Source organism: Oncorhynchus mykiss, chromosome 28 (genome assembly GCF_057628025.1).
Source record: "Oncorhynchus mykiss isolate SJ-2025 chromosome 28, ASM5762802v1, whole genome shotgun sequence".
Classification (NCBI taxonomy): domain Eukaryota; kingdom Metazoa; phylum Chordata; class Actinopteri; order Salmoniformes; family Salmonidae; genus Oncorhynchus; species Oncorhynchus mykiss.
The window spans coordinates 22,901,904-22,925,613 of record NC_143049.1 but is presented as its reverse complement, the minus strand read 5'-3'; the positions used below and the strand labels follow the sequence as shown (position 1 = coordinate 22,925,613).

Below are 23,710 nucleotides of genomic sequence, written 5' to 3'. Positions count from 1 at the left end.
GCCTTAGATCATGATGCATGCACCAGTCACACACACGCACACGCACACACACAGCCCCTAATGCTGATGAGTTGTCCTCCCAGGGCAAGGTACACTAGACCTGGCAGTCTAACGGGTGGCTGCCTGTTAATGAATTAGACCTGGAGTCACCTCTCTGGGATATGTTGGGAACTGAACAGATCAGAATTCAATGCCCCTGGTACAGGCAGTGGTGATACATGAATAATCTAGCCAAATGTTACCGTGGCTTGATCAATAATGGATGATTGGAAAAGGATTGGTTTCACTTTCTACACGTTCCGCTTCCTACACTGTATCATTCCAAACGAGTAGAGGTGTATCAAAATATCTTATTAATCATAACCAGTCAAATCTTACTAGGTGGAAGTCACGATGAAACAAAGTCTGCAATTTATGAGTCTGCAATTGTTAGCTATGTCTATTATTTAGTTGTTAACAGGCTCCTGTTGAAGTGCTTTCAGGTTCTCTTCTTTTTTTCCTCCACTCCATATACAAACATACACATACGGACAACAACAACTTACAGACACACACAAACAATGACTACGTCTCATTTGCCCTGGCCTGCATGCTCACACCCCTATCTCTGGTGCCTGCTTTATTGTTTGCCACTTGGCCTTACATTGTATCAATGTGTTTTTCCTTGCTCACCAAAGCAATTTCAATATTTCAATAATACAATTATTCGATTTTTCATTGTGTTAATGATGGAGGATCTTCCAAGAGTTAGAAATGCTTTGTTATTTGTAAATGTATTCCTTTATCTAATATTAGCTTTTGGTTGAAGATATGATAACATTCAGTATCAAAAATAGAGACAATCAGAAATGGGGCAAATACTTTCACGGTACTGTGTTTGTTGTCACTTATTAAGCATCCTAGGTATTCAATATTGTTAGTGGTCCGCTTACTGTAGATTGTGATTATTTTCTTTTTCCTATTGCCATTATTTAATTATTTCCACAAAAGTTATATCCTGAGATTTTTGAGCATTCTGAAAATATTATTAGCAAAGCGGGCATTGAGTTTACAATATTGGTCGCTTATATCAGAAAGATAATCTCCAAATTATCAGGAATTAAGGTAAGACCCAGATGCAGACTGTCAAAGTAACACTGTTTATTGTAGCGACAGGGGCAGGCAAGACAGGTCAAACCAGGCAGGGGTCGAAGATCCAGGGTAAGGCAAAAGTACATGACGGCAGGCAGGCTCAGGGTCAGGCAGAGGGGTCAGGTGGGCGGAAACGATAGGAGCTGACAGGAAAAACGCTGGTTAGCTTGAACGAACAAGACAAACTGGCAACAAACAGACAGATAACACAAGTATAAATACACAGGGGAAGATAGAGAAGATGGGTGATACCTGGAGGGGGATGGAAACATGCACAAGGACAGGGGAAACAGATCAGGGTGTGGGCCATAACCCTCCCAGTCATCCAGGTACTGGAAACCCCTGCCCGTGGTCGAACCCTCAGGAGGTGTTTCACCGTGTACGCTGGCTGGCCATCGATGACACGGCGGGAGAGATCGGCCTAGAAACAGAAGACAAGAGACAGTTAGACATGGTTTTGACTCAACACAGAAAAGGTAGAAAAATACGGAGGGTACAGATCAACAGTGGATGAACAGCAGAGGGGCTAATGGTCTTGAGCTGGGGAGACAGGTCTTGGCTTCTGGGGGTATAGCCACGGCCCTATAGCAACTTGCCAGTGCCTCAGACTTGACCTTCCTGGATACCGGTCGGTGCTGCAGAAGCGAAGTGGCCCGGGCCATACTGAACCCCTCCTGGTACTCTGCAGAACTGGCGGAGAGGTCCAGGGCAATTTCCAAGCCCCCAGGAAGACATCACAGGGCAGTCAGAGCTGACTTTAGGCAATGAGTGTGGCAGGACTGGGCTCCAGCCCACGATGGCACCAGTAGCCAGTCAATGGAGGGATTGTGTCGCTGGAGCCAAGAGAATCCCAATATCACAGGAACCTGTGGAGACTCAACCAGCAGGAACTGGATGGCCTCGCTGTGGTTCCCAGACACGCATAGGCTGACGGGGGTGGTCTGGTGGGTGACACGGTCTATAAAGCGCCCATCCAGCGATCTAACACCCATGGGAATGGAGAGGGGTTGAGTGGGGATGCACAGCTCAGACGCCAGGGTAACATCCATGAGACTCACATCGGCCCCCGAGTCGATGAGTACCTGGAGAGACTTGGACTGGTCGCCCCACAGCAGGGTGGCATAGAGAAGGGGGCGAGTAAGGGGAGAAGAACCATTATCTTTCAGACCCACCAGTGTACTCACTCCAACGCATGAGCTAGCACTCTTGAAGGGACAATTTGACACAAAATGACCGGTAGTACCACATTACAGGAAACTCTGAGTCTCAAGTCTGCGTATGCGATCAGCTGGAGGCAGCCTAGCCCTGCCGAGCTGCCTTGGCTCGGGAAGAGGTTAATCGGCAGTCTCCGGAGGCTCTTGAAGGGACTCGATTAAACACGGATCCTTTCGGGGACTTCCGGAGTTTATTAGCTGCAAGGTGAGATCCCTGAGTGAGCGATAGGAACCGCAATCGAACCTCTTCTCCCTCCTACCTTCCCGTAGATGACCATCGATCCAGATGGTTAAAGCGATGAGTGAGTCGAGATCTGTCGGTAGTTCTCAGGCTGCCAGCTCATCCTTTACCTTCGCCGATAATTCATACAGGACCGTGTCGAACAGCGCTTCCGGTTCCAGGTACACTCCGCAGCTAGCGTGCGGAACTCCACCTCATAGTCTGCCACACTGAGGGTGTCCTGCCGAAGCTGGAGTAACTTCCGGGCAGCCTCTTTCCCGGGTCGCTCAAACTTGGCATACTTGAATTAGTAAGTAAAGATGTAAAGGAGTTGAAGGCAGGCCTCGAAATGACTGACGATAAAGCTGTGACAATGGATAAAGAAACAAGCTAAAAGTGACAGTCAATACAATTGAAACAGACATTAATGAACTTAAAAAGGAGAACATCTTTCAGAGAGAAGCATTCCTTGATATACAGACCAGATCTATGACAGAAAATCAAATACTTTCTGGTATTCAAGAAAGAGAATGAGAAGTTCCTGAAAGATTAGTGAATGAATTCTTTCTTACAGCTCTGCAAATCCCAATCGATGCTGTCGATAAAATCCAACTCGAACATGTACACTCTTTCGGACAACTAGGACAGAGTTATGAGCGCCCAATCGTTGCCAAATTTGCTTTCTTTAAAAAAAAAATGGTTAAAAGCCTGTGTAAAATACTCGCTCGCACGAAAATAGGCATGAGTGATCAGTTCCCGAGGGAGATTGCAGAACAGGGCAAATTTATGTGTCCAATCTTCAAGCAGAATAGATTAAAAGGGAAGCGTGTAGCTCTCGTAGTCGATCAACTGTATATTGACAACCAAATGTTCCGTGACACAAAGACCAGTCCATTGCTATTCTAAAAATGTAAAAGTTCTCATAAATGAGTCGAATAATGGAACACCAAATTCTAGCCATGGTAGGGATTGTAATATATATTTTTAAATAGATAAAAAAGCAATACAATTAAACAAATGTTAAATAAACTACAACTACACTATACCATTCAAGATAGAGCATGTTGTAAAATAATAATTATTTAACTTTCCATTTAATGCATTTTATAAGTGGACAAGACAGGATTAGAAGAAAGGAAATCTAGCAAAATAATTCATCTTCAAATATAATGAACTGGAACACAAAAGTACTCAATCAACATGGTGGAGATGTGTGGATGTGTGATGGAAGGTGTGGTGTGTGTTTTTGTGTTTGGAAAAGCATGACATTAAGTGAGTGAGTAAGGAAACTGTTGCATATCCCGGAACCAATGTGTATCTGTGAGCAGGGTATGCGAGAGAGAGCTTTCAATGTTGTTCAGATGAGGGTTATACATCTTAAAATATTAATGTATTTATTATCCTATCATGATGGTATGGTCCCCAACCCTATACCCCAGACACCCATACACTAAAGAGAAGTCCTTATCTGTTTTGTGGGCTTACTGTAAGTTGCCTATATGCAGCCAAAACAGAAACAGGAATGTGGACAAAGACCTATTAGAGCAGCACAGGCCCCTTAAGATTCGGAGCATGCATGGCAGGGTTGGTCCTATAAAGCCAGAGCACCCTGATGGGAGGGCATAATATACAAAGAAATTCTCAAAGCTGCCAATGAGAACCTTGATGACCTTGTACCTAGTCGGTGGAGATTCCTGTGGGGTACCCCCTTCCAGGTATTGGCAGTGCTGGCAACACTGGCTGCAGTAACCCATGGGGAAGGGGTCACAGACGGACAATCAGAGAGGGGGCATATTATTGTGACCCCTGTGGCACAAAATAATCAAAGGTCTGGCTGCACAGAAATGCTTGGGAAAGTGGTCACAACAGGGGACCAGTGTGTGTGTGTTTCAGGGAAAGGGGGTGTTTCTGATCTCTAGGACTTAGGATCTAGGACTTGACATTGGTCAATCAAATCACCCCGTTTTTGCCAATTTTGCTCAATCTTGCATGCTTTCTCAAACAGCTGTAACTGTAGATGCATTCGTAAATCAAGTCCTTTCTTGAGTTGGGCTCTGGAATGTAACAACCGTTGAGCATCTGAACTTATGGTTGATTTGGGGGGAAATGGGTTGTGTGTGTGTGTGTGTGTGTGTGTGTGTGTGTGTGTGTGTGTATCCCACATCTGTTGCTAGGGGGTAAGGATGTTAGGGACACTATTGAATTAATCATAATAATTGTTTGCTAAAATAATAATTGCTTGACAAAAATGTAATGCAATAACAATCCTGGTTATAAGTAACAATCCAATTAATTATGCAATAATTAATTAAGATACACAAGATTTTTGAATATACGTTGTTTTTAATAGCTATATATAAAGCAAATTGTGTTGAGAGCATTGGAAATGCTTTCAGAGGTTGATCTGCTTCTGTTCTGTGGGTGGCACTGTGTGCTCTTTTCGAAGGATGGGTCCTCTCAGGTGGCCTAGGGATCCGGGGGACGGGGGTGGCCTGCTGGTCGATGGGATGACAACCCAACTTGGGATGGGGAGGGGCTTTAGCGGGTGGAATAGTGGAGAACAATCAGAGGGTTATTTAGTAGCAATGCAAATATCATAGTACAGCTATATATGGATACTCAATCACTATGATACTTTTTAATGGTGCCTTTACAAATATAAATTATGATACAAGTTTCAAATATATGTATCTCATTATGGTAATTTTATAGCCAGTTATAAATGTAATGGCTTCGCAGAAAATAAGAAAAGACTAACAATATTGATCTGACTTAAAGAGAAGGAATTTAATACAATTTGGGGCAGCAAGTAGCCTATTGGTTAGAACGTTTGGCCAGTAACCGGAAGGTTGCTAGATTGAATCCATGAGCTGACAAGGTAAAAAGCTGTCGTTCTACCCCTGAACAAGGCAGTTAACACACTGTTCTTAAGCTGTCATTGTTAATAAGAATTTGTTCTTAACTGACTTGCCTAGTTAAATAATAATAATATACATTGTTTACAGGAAACTCATTTAACAATTTTAGTTGAAGTTGTGTGGAAAAAGGACTAGGGGGTGAAATATACTTCTCCCATGAGCAAAGAAACTCGGGGGTGATGATATTAATTAACAGTCATTTTGATCCGGATGTGCAAATCGTCCAAACAGATCTGCAAGGTAGACAGATGATTTTAAATATGCTATTGGACCATTAACAGATATGGCTCATTAACCTTTCCGGACCAAATAAGGATCCATGTTTCTTTGAAAATATATATAATAAACGATCAACCTTACAAGCAATACAAGACTCTATTATTATGGTGGGAGATAATGATACTGTTTTAAATACCTCAATGGACTGTAAAGGAAATCACAATACAAACTATCACCCTCATGCTCTTAAGGAAATCATGAATGTCATGGATATATTGTAACTAGTGGATATATGGATGCTTAAATATCCTGACCTAGTGAGATATACATGGCGGAGGCGCAATCAAGCTAGTCGTCTTGACTACTATGTCATTCTCGTTGGCACCAATAGTTAAGTAAGTGTTGATAGGGGGCAGAATTTGGTCGGACCATCAGATAAATTGGCATACACATTACACTTATTGAATTTCCACATGGGATATTGGAAATTTAATCAAAGCCTATTGGATGATAACTTGTTTTTAACTCGGACAACGGAATTTATAACTGAATTTTTCCGACATAACATAGGTACAGCAGATCCCCTTATTATATGGGACACTTTTAAATGTGCCTTTAGAGGCCATGCAATTACTCAGTACTGATTTCACTTTTACTGAAACAGGATCCAAGTGGTATATATAAAGATCCAGTCCATTTAAAAAATTGGAGGCCCTTTACATTTTAGTGTAATGATGCAAAAATTCTAGCAAAATGCATAGCACATAGAATTAAAGTAGTATTGTTGGATATTATTCATTCTAATCCGCCAGATTTTTTACATGGACGATACATTGACCGACCAGCTCAAATCGGTCTTACTGTAAGTAGCTAAATTTAAAAGTAGAGACTCAGAGCTACAAAACAATATATCATACACTACAGTTGAGGAACAATGGGAAAGTAATATTGCTTTGGAAGTTGATTAACTTGAAAACTCACTTTTGAGAAAATGGCCTTTGAATGCTTTGGGACTACGACTGGAGAGCCCTTCTGTGTCTACACCCATTCAGCATCGTTCACACCCTCTTAAGCTTTACCCCTACCCATCTCTTTAAGGGTTGATCCGAGCGTTCTGTACTAACAGCAACCAAGCACCCAAGCTAACTTGCTAGCTACTTCCAGACACATTTGAGAGAACAGCTCACTGAACATTACTCACCCTAGGAGAGCTGGTTAGGCTGTTATGTTACCCAGAGCATTGGCGACTGCAAATGTGCTGTCAGATTGTCCGTTCGTAAATTCAGAGCGTTTTGCTCTCGGAGAGTTCTGAGCTCACACTGGACGCTCTGGCCGATGAGTAGGGTTGATCCGAACGTTCTGACCTCACAATGGCAGTCAGGGTGGGTATAATTTGTGGAACGTTCCAACAGGAATCTGTTCCAAATACTTTGTAAAGTACAAGGATGCTAGCTAGGTTACATTAGGCTATAACGAGTCAAGCAAATGGCTCTGAGATATGAATAATAAGCTCATACATGTAACGTTAGCTAGCCAGCCAGCCAGCTAACATTAGCTATCTAGCTAACAGTACATTTGAACATTTGAAATGTGAAATGTGTAATATCTGAAAACATTTGAAATGTGTAATATCTGAAAATGTAGCTACCTAGACAATCTTACAATCTGGTCTGAAATCAGAGTAGATAGCCACGAATTTACCAGCTAGTTGTTGCAGTGACATTCTGTTGAAATGGATATTTGCATAGTGGAGTCTTTTGTTAAGACATATAGCTAGGCTATAACTAGTCAAGCAAATGGCTCTTATATACAAATAATATGGTCATACACGTAACGTTAGCTATTGTGACACCCAGATAACAGTACACTTTAAGTTGAAATGATACCATTTTCTGTCAAAATGAAATGTAACTAGCTAGACTATCTTACCCGTATACATCATGGATGGACGTGTCTCCTGTCGGATGCCATGGTTGCCCTTAGTTTGAAGATGTAATCCGGAGACAGGTGTTCTTCATCTCCTTAGCTATTATACTCGAATTACACTGATTTCAAAACTCGGTCCTCCAGAAACTTTTGCTAGCTAACAGTAAACGTTAACTTGTTATGACTGCAATCCCCCTATCGGGATAAGTGTCATCAAAAACCGCTGAATAGCATAGCGCTACATTCAATAAATATTATTACAAATATTTATATTCATCAAATCACAAGTGCAATATAGAAAAACACAGCTTAGCCTTTTGTTAATCCACCTGTCATGTCAGATTTTGAAATTATGCTTTACGGTGAAAGCAATCCAAGCGTTTGTGTAAGTTTATCGATTGCACAACAAAACATTAAGTACACTTAGCATCAGGAAGCTTGGTCATGAAAATCAGAAAAGCAATCAAATTAATTGTTTACCTTTGATGACCTTCGGATGTTTTCACTCACGAGACTCCCAGTTACACAACAAATGTTCCTTTTGTTCCCTAAAGATTATTTTTAAATCCAAAATACCTCCGTTTGTTTGTCGCGTTATGTTCAGAAATCCACAGGAAAGATCGGTCACGACAATGCAGACGAAAATTCCAAATAGTTTACATAATATCCACAGAAACATGTCAAACATTTTTTATAATCAATCCTCAGGTTTAAAAAATATATATAATCGATAATATATCAACCGCAAATGTCTTTCACAGTAGGAGAGGGAAAAGCAATACCTATCCAAACTTTGTTGCGCGAGCAAAACTCATGTGACCACTTGACGCGATGTTATCGTTCTGGCTCATTATTTAAAATCATAGCCTGAAACTATGTCTGATGACTGTTGACATCTTGAGGAAGCGAGGAAATGGAATCTGGTTCATATCCCTTTAAATCCAGCAAAGGGAGGCTATGGAACATGGAGTTTTCAAAATAGAAGCCACTTCCTGTTTTGATTTTCCTCAGGGTTTCGCCTGAAATATCAGTTCTGTTATACTCACAGGCAATATTTTGACAGTTTTGGAAACTTTAGAGTGTTTTCTATCCAATACTAATAATAATATGTATATATTAGCAACTGAGACTGAGTAGCTGGCCATTTACAATGGGCACCTTTTCATCCAAGCTACTCAATACAGCCCCTGCAGCCATAAAAAGTTAACTTGAGAGGCTTCTGCAGTTTTTCTACACAACACCTTTTAAAAATGCTTCGTTAGGCAAGATTACCTAGCCATACTGACCAGCTCAAATAGACAGAAGCGTGCTATATGGCAGACCAATCCAAACTCATCTCTCGACATGTCAAACACACTCATTATCTCAGCCAATCATGGCTAGCAGGAAGGTTCCTGGCTTTTTCTGTGGCTAAACCAACTGGGTTCGGAATTTAACAATTTTATTTGGATTTACAGATGGCACACACATTTGTTATTAAGGCACATGAAAGTTCATATGTTCGAGCAGGCATTTTTGCAACAAAAAAAACGCATATTGATTTAAAAAAAGTTTACTTTCAAAAGGCTCTCCTGTGTTGTAGTGACCTGCGACACACGCCTAGTTTCCTGAAATGGGTCATAAATACTGGAAACAATAGAACACTATAAAAGATCTTGGAAACTGAAAAAGCTTTTGATAAAGTACAACTGGAGTTTATATATAAATGCCTGGAATATTTCAATTTTGGAGAATCTCTTATAAAATGGGTCAAAGTCATATATTGTAACCCTAGGTGTAAAATAATAAATAATGGCTACTTCTCAGAAAGTTTTAAACTTTCAAGAGGAGTAAAACAAGGTTGTTCACTATCGGCACATCTATTTATTATAGCCATCAAAATGTCAGCTATTAAAATCAGATCCAACAATAATATCAAGGGGTTAGAAATCCAGAGCTTAAAAACAAAGGTTGCATTGTACGCTGACGATTCATGGTTTCTTTTAAATCCACAATGTGGATCCCTCCACAGCCTCATAGAGGATTTAGATACTTTTGTAACCTCTCTGGATTACAATGAAATTATGATAAGTGTACACTATTTTACGTATTGGACCACAAAAAAATACAAATGTTACATTACCGTGTAGTTTACCATTAAAATGGTCTGATGGTGATGTATACACATCCCAAAATAAATAAATGATCTCACGCCAATAAATTACAATGGAAAGTTAGCAAAAATAGATACGATTTTGCTCCCATGGAATGGAAAATACCTGTCTATTTGTGGAAATATCACCCTGATTAACTCTTTAGCCATATCCCAATTTACCTATTTACTTATTACCACCTAGCGAACAGTTATTTATATTATATGAGAAAAAAATATTCAATTTTATTTGGAATGGCTATTTATATAATGAATATGAATTTGGAGGGCATAAATTATTCAATGTTAAAGCTTATGACCTCTCACTAAAGGATTCAGTCATACAAAATTAGACTTAAATCCAAACTGGTTCTCTAGAAAAATAATAAGAGTATCTCACTATGTTCAATAATGGCCTTTTCCCTTTCATTCAGATTACAACCTCACACTTTCAGTTATTTGAAAAGGAAATAATTTCCCAAATATTACTATTTTTAAAACAAGCCATAAAAAGTTGGTTTCAATTTAAATTTAATCTACCTGAAAAAAAACCATAGCAAATAAAACAAATATTGTGGTTAAACTCAAATTACTAATTGATAAAAAAATATATATATATTAAAAAAGGTTAAAAAAAAGGTATAATCTTTGCAAGTGGCATCATAAATAAGACTGGTGGAGTTACAGTATGTCACACATGCAGTTAACAAAAATATATGGATATGCCGGCTCTACCCAAAATTACAACCAACTAATTGCAGCATTACTGCAAAAATGGAAAAGGAAAGTGGAAGGGGGGGGAAAGTAGGGAATTTGTCTGTTGGCTGTGCATGAAGGACCATAATTGGTTAAAGAAAACTGGGATAAATGAAAAAGTATACCAGTTTAATTTAAGGACCAAAAAATTGACAGCTGTGCCATATAGATTGCAAAATATTTTTTGCAATTTGATGTACCGATTCCATGGCACATGGTGTCACGTTCGTTATAAGGATCGGACCAAGGCGCAGCATGGTACGTACATTCTACATTCTTATTTATTAAAGAATGAACACTGAACAAACTAACAAAATAACGAAACGTGACGCTATACAAACAAGTGCTGACAAGGCAACTACACATAGATAAGATCCCACAACAGAAAGTGGGAAACAGGACTGCCTAAATATGATCCCCAATCAGAGACAACGATCAACAGCTGTCTCTGATTGGGAACCATATCAGGCCAACATAGAAATACAAAAACCCCTAGACCTACAACAACCCTAGACATACAAAACTCTAGACATACAAAACCCTAGACATACAACACTAGAGTACCCACCCTAGTCACACCCTGACCTAACCAAAACATATAGAAAACAGAGATATCTAATGTCAGGGCATGATACATGGTTTATGAATTGATACGCAATATGACACCGGATTCAAAACTTTGAATTTCGCAATTTAAATTACTATACAAAGTTATTGCAACAAATATAATGTTATATACTGCATATGGGGGATACAACCTTCCCAGTTCTACAGATTTTGCTGCGAAGAAACAGAATCATTAGATAATTTGTTTTGGTACTGTCCATATGTAGCATCTTTTTGGTCACAGGTCAAGGAATGGCTGAAAAATTGCAACATTTACCTGGAGCTGGAAAGGTTCAGATGTTTTGTGAAACATCACAGCACAGCTGAAAAATATATGCCAAATAGAAATCCAATGGATGGTGTTAAGAGATTTAATGGGAGCGGTTCAATGGAGTTGAAGGTTGGGAATAATAACAACTAATAACAACAAGATAACTAAAGTAAAACATACAGTGTCCATAAAACATACAGTATATAGGTTCAGAACCTTTGTGGAAGAAATAGATGGGAGAGGTTGAGGTTAGAGGAAGAATGCTTTGGTAGCCATGCTGGTTAAATGTGCCTTGAATTCTAAATAAATCACTGACAGTGTCACCAGCAAAGCACCCACACACCATCACTCCTCCTCCATGCTTCACGGTGGAAACCACACATGCAGAGAGAAGTTCACCTACTCTGTGTCTCACAAAGACACGGCGGTTGGAACCAAAAATCGCAATTTTTACTCATCAGACCAAAGGATAGATTTCCGTTAGTAGTGGTTTCTTTGCAGCAATTCGACCATGAAGGCGTGATTCACACAGTCTCCTCTGAACAGATGCTGTTGAGATGTGTCTGTTACTTTAACTCTGTGAAGCATTTATTTGGGCTGAAATATCTGAGGCTGGCATCCCAAATTATATCGGGGGTCGGCTGTTCTCTGTCCAATATCTCTACATTTGTATTTGTAAAGGTTTACATTTTTTCATTTACGTATTTAAATATATTTTGGGTCTCCAAATTCTGTCCCTAAGTGTATTTTCTATTGGTGTAATTGAGCATGATACCAGAGAATGATCTGTTATCACTATATCGTGAATGTTTGTATACAGTAACATTTTTGGTGCATTTTTGAAAATGTAGTCAAATCTTGAGTAAAAGGAAAAGTATTTTGTTGTTGGGAATAATAATCTCCAGGTGTCCTGTAAATTATTTGTAGAGATTACATTTGTAGCCTCTTTGGAGGCTGCCTGAAGTTGCCTTTTTTATTACTAAATCTGCCAATCTTATCGAATTAATGATTTATGTCCCCTGCTAAAAAATTATTTCTGTGTGGATTTGATCTAATATAGCTGGAATTCTATCTAAAAACACCAGATTTGCCCGGGTGGGATATACAATGAAATCAATGTATATTTTTCACCACGCAAGATACAATGCAACATTAGAAAACAGCCTTCTTGGTCCATGTGCTGAGATATAAGGGAAAATTGTGTATTCTTATTTATCGGGATGCCTACACCTCTACTGTTACTACAGTATGTGGAAGCATAGGCCTCTCCAACCCAGCTCCTCTTTAAATGTTGGAGCCCGTGCACATTCCATTCCATCATTGAGCCCGTGCACATTCCATGTGACAAATTTACCTGAATAGAATCAAAGTTAACCTTATCTGTTCCGACTACAGTGTTATTGAAGAATCAAGTAAAACATTTTAGCAGGCATGACATAGGAAGGCGGTGGGCATTCTATAATATGGGAGGATCATTGTATAAATACATAGTTATTGTATACATTACATACAGTATATACAGTAGACAGTGTGGGCATGTGGGCTGAGTAGACATTTAACAAAAAAACAAAAAAATAAACACATAAAGCAAAATACATGTACTTGAGATGCTATGCCTTTTTAGGGATTTTAAGCAACGACTCCTCTCTGTTTCAGTATGATATGTTGGATACAGGAATAAAGACAGACACCAATATCAAGTTCAATAGCCTTGTTCAAGCATTGTACAAATCCCTAGACGCGGAGTCCGGGGAACAGTCCGGCTAGTCGATTACCTATCAACTAGATTCCATAACACTCTCCTAATGTACCCCAAAAAATAACTGTGGATACGTTGTACATACATTTGATTAAAGACTGCCACTTAAGTACTGTGGTTAGTTTGTATAGCCCTGAAATTAAATTATAGTAGGGTGGTTGGTGGGGGTCTACTTGGGGTGAGTGGGTCCTCCGAGAGACTGAAATGGGATGATTGGAGGCCCCACACACACCTCAGAGAAGTGTCTTATGTCCTCCCAGTCACCCCATCCCAATCCCCTGGACATAGCCCTTCTCCATTCTCACCAATAACCACCATTAAATCTTAGTTGTAATAACAAACAAGGAATAATAATGATTCAACATCCTTTTCTAATCTGTCCAGAAATCTTATTCATTTTAAAACAGGTTTACATTGTAATATAATTAAGTCCTTCTCTCTCTCTCCCAAACTAAATATATCTCTCTCCACCACCCCCTCCCAGTTTTCCTCCCTTTACCCCACCCAAGCAAAGCTTATCCCCCCTCCCATCTTTACTCACCCTTGCCCTTACAAACCAAGCTTGTCCAAACCTTGCCCCCCAACCAAGCTTATCACTTCCTTCCATCCTTGCCCTCCTTTACCCACCCAGACCAAGTTTATCCCAACCTCCATCTCCCCTCCCTTCTTCTCAGACACATTTACACCCCTCTATACATCGATTACTCATCCATTCTCATTCATTCACACACAACATACACCCTATTTCTCCGCACACCCATTCTCTCCCGCCCTCCTGTACATATACATATTCACGTTGTTCACAGACCTACACTTGCCAACATACACACACATCCATAGAACAATTATTGACAATTATTGACTTACATGCTATATTTCCTCTTATATTGTCTTTTCAGTGACATGTATCTCATTGGCTAATTCTATTGTTACTTCCTGGAGAAGAACAATTGCTTGGGTAATAGATTGTATTGGGGTGAGAGGGAAAGAATATTGTCTCAATTTACAATAAGCTGGGTTTGGGCATCATTGTATGTAGCCTAGTGTGCTTTTCTCTTTTTTTCTGCTTCTACCTCTCCTCAGGGAATTGAGCTTTTTCTACAGCCTGTTCAGGGCTTCATCGGCGCTTGTGAACTCCATTCTCTGTGCTCTCTTCCATACCGACAGCACTGCCGGGAATCAGAGTTGAGACTTGACTCCTTTTTCCTATGGTGAATCCGAATGAATTTCTTGCATTTTTTCCTCAGCTTAGCAGACAGGTTCTGGACCAATTAAATGCACTTGCCATGGATTTTGAATTCCTTTCCCCCCTATGCCTTCAGAATGTTGACTTTGTACTGATAATTCCACAGCTTAATTATTACCACTTAAGGGTATTTAGAGTTCTTCTGTTTCAGATTCTCAACTAATCTAAAGAAGGCCAGTTGTATTGCTTCTTTAGTCAGAACAACAATTTTCAGCTGTGCTAACATAATTGCAAAAGGGTTTTCTAATGATCAATTAGCCTTTTAAAATTATAAACTTGGATTAGCTAACACAGGAGTGTGGAACACAGGAGTGAAGGTTGCTGATAATGGGCCTCTGTACACCTATGTAGATATTCCATAAAATATCTGCCGTTTCCAGGTACAGTAGTCATTTACAACATTACAATGTCTACAATGTATTTCTGATCATTTTGATGTTATTTTAATGGACAAAAAATGTGCTTTTCTTTCAAATACAAGGACATTTCTAAGTGACCCCAAACTTTTGAATGTTAGTGTACATGCCAAGCTTCTCCGATATCAGCTTGAATATTTAGCTGGAAAGGTCTACCTTTTTCTCATCTTCCGGTAAAGACAATATTCTCATATTATTTTGTGTCGTTCTGTTTTCTAGCTGGTCAAGTTCATCTTCTAAAGTTTGCACATTTGTTTCCAGAGGCCAATTTAGTTGTCTTATTTCTCCACTTTTTTTCTGTACGTGCACATCTGACGTGATAGACTCTACTTTCCCTTCGAGCAAATCAACTTTATTAACAATAGATTTTGGCAGTTTGTTTTGGTGAGCATTGAGAGCATCGAGAGCATTTAGCAATGTTTTCCTGGATATCTTTCAGCTGTTCGTTGCTCTCATTTGCATCTCCAAGTAGTTTTTTCCTCTAAGGGAATCCATGTCTTGTTGGGTTCGAATCGCAGCATTGCTTTACCCACAGATTAGTACATAATATGTACATAATATATTTTTAAATTAACCTTTATTTAACTAGGCAAGTCAGTTAAGAACAAATTATTACTTACAGTGATGGCCTACCCCGGCCAAACCCGGATGACGCTGGGCCAATTGTGCTGCACCATATGGGACTCCCAATCACGGCCAGATGTGAAATAGCCTATAACTGACCACTCACTCTCTCCTGGTTGCTTGGGGATATAATGATCTATTGATTTTAAAGGCTTAATTTCAACTATGTTGTCTGGCTGTTACATACAGTTGAAGTCGGAAGTTTACATACACTTAAGTTGGAGTCATTAAAACTAGTTTTTCAACCACTTCACAAATTTCTTGTTAACAAACTATAGTTTTGGCAAGTCAGTTAGGACATCTACTTTTTGCATGACACAATACATTTTTCCAACAATTGTTTACAGACAGATTATTTCACTTATAATTCACTGTATCACAATTCCAGTGAGTCAGAAGTTTACATACACTATGTTGACTGTGCCTTTAAACAGCTTGAGAAATTCCAGAAAATTATGTCATGGCTTTAGAAGCTTCTGATAGGCTAATTGACATCATTTGAGGTAATTGGAGGTGTACCTGTGGATGTATTTCAAGGCCTACCTTCAAACTCAGTGCCTCTTTGCTTGACATTATGGGAAAATCAAAAGAAATCAGCCAAGACCTCAGGAAAAAAAACTGACCTCCACAAGTCTGGTTCATCCTTGGGAGCAATTTCCAAACTCCTGAAGGTACCACGTTCAATCTGTACCAACAATAATACGCAAGTATAAACACCATGGGACCACGCAGCCGTCATACTACTCAGGAAGGAGACACGATCTGTCTCCTATAGATGAGCATACTTTGGTGTGAAAAGTGCAAATCAATCCCAGAACAACAGCAAAGGACCTTGTAACGATGCTGGAGGAAACAGGTGCAAAAGTATCCACAGTAAAACGGGTCCTATATCGACATAACTTGAAAGGCTGCTCAGCAAGGAAGAAGCCACTGCTCCAAAACCGCCATAAAAAAGCCAGACTACGGTTTGCAACTGCACATGGGGACAAAAATCGTACTTTTGGAGAAATGTCCTCTGGTCTGATGAAACAAAAATAGAACTGCTTGGCCATAATGACCATCGTTATGTTTGTTACGACAGGGAATTTATACTCAGATTAAATGTCAGGAATTGTGAAAAACTGAGTTTAAATGTACTTTTTAACCTTTCTGATCTCCCCATCCCGGATCCGGGATCGTGAATACAGACTCAAGCTCATTACCATAACGCAACGTTAACTATTCATGAAAATCGCAAATGAAATGAAATAAATATGCTAGCTCTCAAGCTTAGCCTTTTGTTAACAACACTGTCATCTCAGATTTTCAAAATATGCTTCTCAACCATTGCAAAACAAGCATTTGTGTAACAGTATTGATGGCTAACGTAGCATTTAGCGTAGCATTTAGCATTAGCATTCAGCTGGCAACATTTACACAAAAAAACAGAAAAGCATTCAAATAAAATCATTTACCTTTGAAGAACTTCAGATGTTTTCAATGAGGAGACTCTCAGATAGCAAATGTTCAGTTTTTCCTGAAAGATTATTTGTTTAGGACAAATCGCTCCGTTTTCTGCGTCACGTTTAGCTATGAAAAAAACCCTGTATCCAGGATTGTGTAAATCTATCAGCAAGCTCATTAGCATAACACAACATTAACTATTCATGAAAATGGCTAATGAAATGAAATTAATCTATTTGCTCTCAAGCTTAGCCTTTTGTTAACAACACTGTCATCTCAGATTTTCAAAATATGCTTTTGAACCATAGCTAAACAAGCATTTGTGTAAGAGTATTGATAGCCTAGTATTGCATTAAGCCTAGCATTCAGCATGCAACATTTTCCACAAAAAACCATAAAAGCATTCAAATAAAATAATTTACCTTTGAAGAACTTCAGATGTTTTCAATGAGGAGACTCTGTTAGATAGCAAATGTTCCGTTTTTACAAAAAATATTATTTGTGTCGACTAATCACTCCGTTTTGTTCATCACGTTTGGGTAAGGAAAAAAAATAAAAATAAAAAAATCATTAAAACGCAAACTTTTTTCCAAATTAACTCCATAATATCGACAGAAACATGGCAAACGATGTTTAGAATCAATCCTCAAGGTGTTTTTCACATATGTATCGACGATAAAATCCATCGTGGCAGTTTACTTTCAATTCTGAAGAAATGGAACGCGCATGGACTTACTGATTACGCACACAGGACACCGGGCGGGACACCAGGTAAATGTAGTCTCTTATGGTCAATCTTCCAATGATATGCCTACAAACACGTCACAATGCTGCAGACACCTCGGGGAATATACAGAAAGCGCAGGCTCATTCCTGGCGCATTCACAGCCATATAAGGAGACATTGGAACACAGCGCCTTCAGAATCCGGGGCATTTCCTGTATGAAACATCATCTTGGTTTCCCCTGTTGCATTAGTTCTGGGGCACGCACAGATAATATCTTTGCAGTTTTGGAGACGTCAGAGTTGTGTCTTTCCAAGGCTGTCAATTCCATGCATAGTCGAGCATCTTTTCGTGACAAAATATTGCGCTTAAAACGGGCACGTCTTTTTATCCAATAATGACACAGCGCCCCTATAGGTTCAAGAGGCTAAGGTGTATATAAACTTCCGACTTCAACTTTATAATCATAGTTTTGATGGTACAAAACAGAGCTACTCCCTTCCCATGCATCCTATCGGTACACGCATGCTCCTCTGACCATTGTTGCATCCCATCAGGAAGTGTTCGATATTTATGACAGTCGACTCAATGTCCAACTTTTCTCGGAGCATGTAGACAGACTTTTTTCCCTTCTTCTTGCACTGTGTTATTTTTAACCCTATCTGAGTTGACATGTAACTTACTTTCAGTGGATCTTCACAAGGTGATTCTGAGTAGTTCTCACAGACAAATTTCCATTTACAAGTGTGGAAGATACGAGGCTTAAACATTGCTGGTTGCATACAGGAAGTTTGCACTTTATTTCATCCTTGGACCTTCCCTTAGTCTCGTAAAACTTCATATAAAAACTGTTATTTAGCATTTTATTGATATCATTTCATTAAATATCATGTTACACATTCCAAGCAAAATCAGTGTATCACTGTGATGTGTATAGAAACCTATTTCGATGATTGAATGAAATCCTAACCAGGTAAAATTATTTATGATTTCCTCTGGTTTGGCATCTAACTCAAACAGGCACCAACGGGCCTCCCGGGTGGCGCAGTGGTTAAGGGCGCTGTACTGCAGCGCCAGCTGTGCCGTCAGAGTCCCTGGGTTCGCGCCCAGGCTCTGTCGTAACCGGCCGCGACCGGGAGGTCCGTGGGGCGGCGCACAATTGGCCTAGCGTCACCCGGGTTAGGGAGGGCTTGGTCGGTAGGGGTGTAGAGGAGGAGGATTTTAGTGGTTGTCAGGCCACAGCATTGACAGATTATTTTATGCTTTGTATAAGTGGGATTCACTTTTTGCAAAGAAAGAGGAGTTACACAAACATGGGTTCATTGGAATGACATAGTGTCTGACTAATGGGCAGTCATTGGCTTTACATTTACTAAATGGGGATTCCATTATCAAATACATCCACTCAAAAAGGCAGCCTCTAGATAACACATTCATTATTTTTGCATCCATATTTCCTCGTACTGTAAATGTGTTATTTTAGGCTCGGGCAAAACAAACTTACATCACAACAAAATCAGCATAAAAAGAAAACAATACATAGCCATATATTTAGACATATCCTAAATATATGGCTCTGAAACAATACATCACAATAGAAAAAGTAGTTCATCTAAAAGCCATCACCATGGTGCCCATCCCCAGTATGCCTGCAGCTTCTGACCTGAGACAATACAGCCTTGTTCTGGTGATACAAATATGAAATTCAATTCATCCTGAATCATAGCATCATAAACTCAGTGATTCTTCATTTAAATGCACCGTGGCTGTTTCCTACATGACACCATGTTCCCTATAAAGTGTACTACTTTTGACCACAGAGCCCTATGGAGCCCTATGGTTAAAAGTAGTGCACTGTATAAGGAAGAGGGTGTCAGTTGGGACACAGCCTGTGTTAGGTAACATTTTTTTGAGGCTATTGAGGACTGATAAGGTCCTTACTTCATTTGGAAATATAGAATGTACATCATTTGTAGACAGGAAACTTCTCCAAATATAATTTGTTAAGCTATATATTTTTTTAACAATGTTAGTAGTATTGGTATGTATACTTATGCAAAAATGGCCTAAGGAGTGAGGAGAAGAAGATACCTTCAACCCCTATAGGTTGCAGGTGCTGAAAATGAACAGTGGCCAATGATCCTGAAATACAAGGCAATTTGCCAAGTGCAGCTGGAGTAATGAGAATACACTGAGTATACCAAATATTAGGAACACCTTCCTAATATTGAGTTGCACCCTCCCTTTTGCCCCTAGGAACAGCCTCAAATCATCGTGGCATGGACTCTACAAGGTGTCGAAAGTGTTCCACAGGGATGAAGGCCTATATTGACTCCAATGCTTCCCACGGTTGTGTCAAGTTGGATGGCCTTTGGGTGATGGACCATTCTTGATACACACGTAAAACTGTTGAGCGTGAAAAACCCAGCAGATTTGCAATTTTTTACTCAAACCGGTGTGCCTGGCACCTACTACCATACCCCGTTCAAAGGCACTTAAATATGTTGTCTTGCCTATTCACCCTCTGAAAGGAACTTATACACAATCCATGTCTCAATTGTCTCAAGGCTTAGAATCGTCTTCTTCTTTAACCGGTCTCCTTCCCTTCATCTGTACTGATTGAGGTGACTTTAACAAGTGACATCAATAAAGGATCATAGCTTTCATCTGGATTCACTTGGTTAGTCTATGTCATGGAAAGAGCAGGTGTTCTTAATATTTTGTAAACTCAGTGTAGAATCGTAATGTTGCTAGAGAGAGATTTACAAGGTAGAGGGGCAGAGTGCCGGTGGAGTCTGGCTATTGGTATAGTGAACATGTCAGGGTGTTTGCACATTAACCTGTGCAAATAGGGGTTACAGATTCACTTCCCAGGGCCTGGGTCTGTCTGCGGTTAGCCAGAGCCTGACAGAGCTCTGTAGCAACCCAGCTCCATTAGGGATTCAGCACCATACATGCAGACATCTCTTTATTCAGCAGCTCTGGTCTGGACAGATACTGTATACTGTGTGAAATAAAGGACGACAGTTAGAGAGATCTCAAGAGAAAGATGGAGTTGAACAGAACCAGGGGGGAAAGGAACAGGTATAGGATCGATCTTAATTCGACCAGTATTGTGGCAGCAAATGAATCCTTTAGCAACAGGATTTGAATGTTTAGTCCATAATGTTGCTTGATTGGTGGTTAGTAGCTGGCCAATATTAGGCTACATGAAAAGTGCAATACTGTTAATAAAACTGTGTGTTAGTGTGGGGTTTTCAGTGAATTTATGTAAGTCACGAAGCTCATCTGCGTTTCCTGCGGTACAGGAAAATGTTCAGCAACAAAATTAAGATCCTACATCTGTAGCAGCATTACAGAATTGCTCTGGTGCTTTGCCCCCCCACATGTTCTATTGTGACACAGGACACTGGGTATGAAGAAATACTGACACTTCATTCCCCTAGTACAGTATGTTAAACAGGCAATTTGACCTCCTGAAAGATCCAGGCAGCCACTAAGCCACCAAGGCTGGCTTATTTTTGTAGATAGAAAGTCCTCAAGGGGAAATATATACACATGTGGATTTTAAAACATCTCACAATGTTCAGTACTGGGAAAAGAGGGGGGGGGGGCAGGAAAAGTCAAAAGGCTTTAGGCCTCTGTCCCACTCAGATAAGCTCATAAAGTGTATAAAGATATGCAGAGCGTCGCCTCAGTGTTACAACAAGGATGCTATTCCCCGAGGGTGCCGGGTGACACTGTGATCTAGCACGGCACCAGGGAGGGAAGGAACATCAATGTCGCTCTCATATATAATGCAGCATGGGCTGTAATAGCTTGTGTAACCCCTCTTTAAGAACCTCTCAGTGTAATGGCAGCTGAATGAGAAATGAAAGCAGATCGAAATGAGAGCAAGGTGTTGTATAGACACATTTTACAAAAAGTATATTCCCGTCAGATGAAAGTTTTGAAGTTTATTAGAAGTATATATAAAACAACAAGAGGTAGCCTAGTAACATGATTTCTTTCTAACAATTATCCGGTCCTGGCTTTGTGGTGTATCCCAGCCTTCATATTCTTCTTCAATTTCTGAGAAATGTATCTTTGTGCCTTTTTGTCTAATATAAAACCTTACTGCAGGTAATTCAGAATGTCACTCATTGCACACTGAAAGGTTGCAATTGCAGCATCTCTGCTATCTCTTTATTACAGTATGATTTAGGCTTCTCAAGTTTTAATAAATAGGATTCTGTGTTATGTTAAGGGAAAGGTTCATGTATTTTTTTGACCTACACTAGTTGTAACACCATGTAGTTATCAGCATATTACTGTACATTTTATTTTAACACTTCCCTACAGTGTTTCTCTATTGATGACGCATTAGATGGTAAATACACTCAGAGTCAGTGTCATAGGACAATTTCACAAAAAAACACAAGAACACCCCAGGGTTTTGATTATGATTACTGTTGATCAGATCAGACACTGATGTACATTTTCCATTGGCATCATAACCATAAACATCATAAACAAATGTTTGCATATATTTAACAACATACAACAGTTGTACCAACCTACAACAATCTACCACTAACCTACAACAGAACAATGGTGTTACTTGTGTAATTTCACCATTACTACACAGGTATAAAATAACTGTAACCGAATTAAATATATTTTTTGTTACATACTGTATATATTTGTACATTTTTATTTAGACAGTTGGAAACAGATGGGGAAGACAGTCAAGTTGGAGAACAGTAGGAAAGGTGGACACAGCGATTGAACCCCGTTCTGCAGTGGGGAGCAGTGTGACTGACCAGCAACGTTACGGCTAGCCCACAGGCTCAGCACAGAATTCTATTTTTCAAACGTCCAGACATGCTATTTATTCCACTTGAGCTTTTGTCATACATGCTCCTTGTCCTGACATTTCAATCAAGCCCCAGGCGTCCTGGTACCTGTTCTCTGTGAGACTGAAAAGTGCTATTGGCCGTCAACAGACAGGAGTTATTTCATGGTCTGGCTTGATGGTAATGTTATGTTCAAGGTGAAAGTAGATGGTCGGGACATAGGGGAGGCTCAGTACATTTGTTATTGGAATGGCTGCTTAAAATGCATGACAAGATTTGTGTTTTCATTATTGCCTGTGCTGATACTCTGCTTTTGTTCCTCTGTGATCTGTGATGAGGAGTAGAGCATTTGTCTCCAGTGAAAGTGAAGCACTCTACTGTCGACTCTCGTGAGTCATCCCTCTTCACTGCCTTCAATGCAACTTTTTAAGAAAAGTTATCTTTTTAGACCTCACTCTCACCATCGTTAAGACAAAACCTGAAATCTTTGCATAATTGGAGTATGCATATTTCAACTCTTCTCTTGTATCATCTCCAGCCTGAGCCATAAAAAGAAAGCTTTGGATGAAAGGGATATTCAGCTTATGGCTCTGAAAGAAAATACGTATCTGACTAAAATCAAGGCTTTTCAACTCTTTTTAAAACACACTTTTAAGCATGCTTTTGGGTGCACGGGGAAATTATAATGACTTTATTTTGGTGAATTATTTGCCTGCTCAGGTCACTTATTGATTTTTGTGTAGTGCTTGACAATGGCATCCCAAAGCTGTCGGTGCTACTGAGTGTCCTGTCAGAGTGTGTTGTCAGAGGGTGTACCCAAATGTGTATTATTTTAAAGTACAGTTTGTATATTTGATATTGTTTCTGGCAGCCAGTTTTATAGGGTTCATGATCATAAACTTTGAGCAGAATTGCTTTATGCCTCAGTGTTTTTTTTATCATTCCAGCTAGCAGGGGGTTGAACTGGGAGAACCAATTCACATTCAATTTCCAGAGAAAATTACCACTTCCAGGAAAACTGACTCTATTGTTTTCTGGTCATCTACCTTAGAAGGTTCTCTACTCACTTTCACACTACTAGTCATTACAAGATATAGCCTAAAATGGCAATATGCCATAGTTGTGCCAAAATAATTTCCTTACTTGTCAATGTGCTCCCAGCTCCCACAGTGCCTCCTCACTTCCACCCATTCAGCAGTAGGCAGCCCGGAGGCCGTAGGATTGTGAGTCGCCACGTTGTCAGTTCTCATTACGGTCAAGTCAGGAGGATG

At 39.7% G+C, this 23,710-nt stretch overlaps 1 protein-coding gene and 1 long non-coding RNA gene across 6 annotated transcripts in view; one reads left to right on the top strand and one right to left on the bottom strand.

Annotated features, from left to right (window-relative positions):
- LOC110508741 (tenascin R (restrictin, janusin)) overlaps window positions 1–23,710 on the top strand; it is a 164,621-nt gene that overhangs the window by 70,651 nt on the left and 70,260 nt on the right. The gene's annotated exons all lie outside the window — the stretch shown is intronic.
- On the bottom strand, window positions 1,427–17,420 carry LOC149970800 (uncharacterized). Its single transcript, XR_016493051.1, has 3 exons — window positions 17,303–17,420; window positions 16,892–16,953; window positions 1,427–1,552 (listed from the first exon to the last, which is right to left on the bottom strand). It is a non-coding gene; the product is annotated as an uncharacterized LOC149970800 (long non-coding RNA).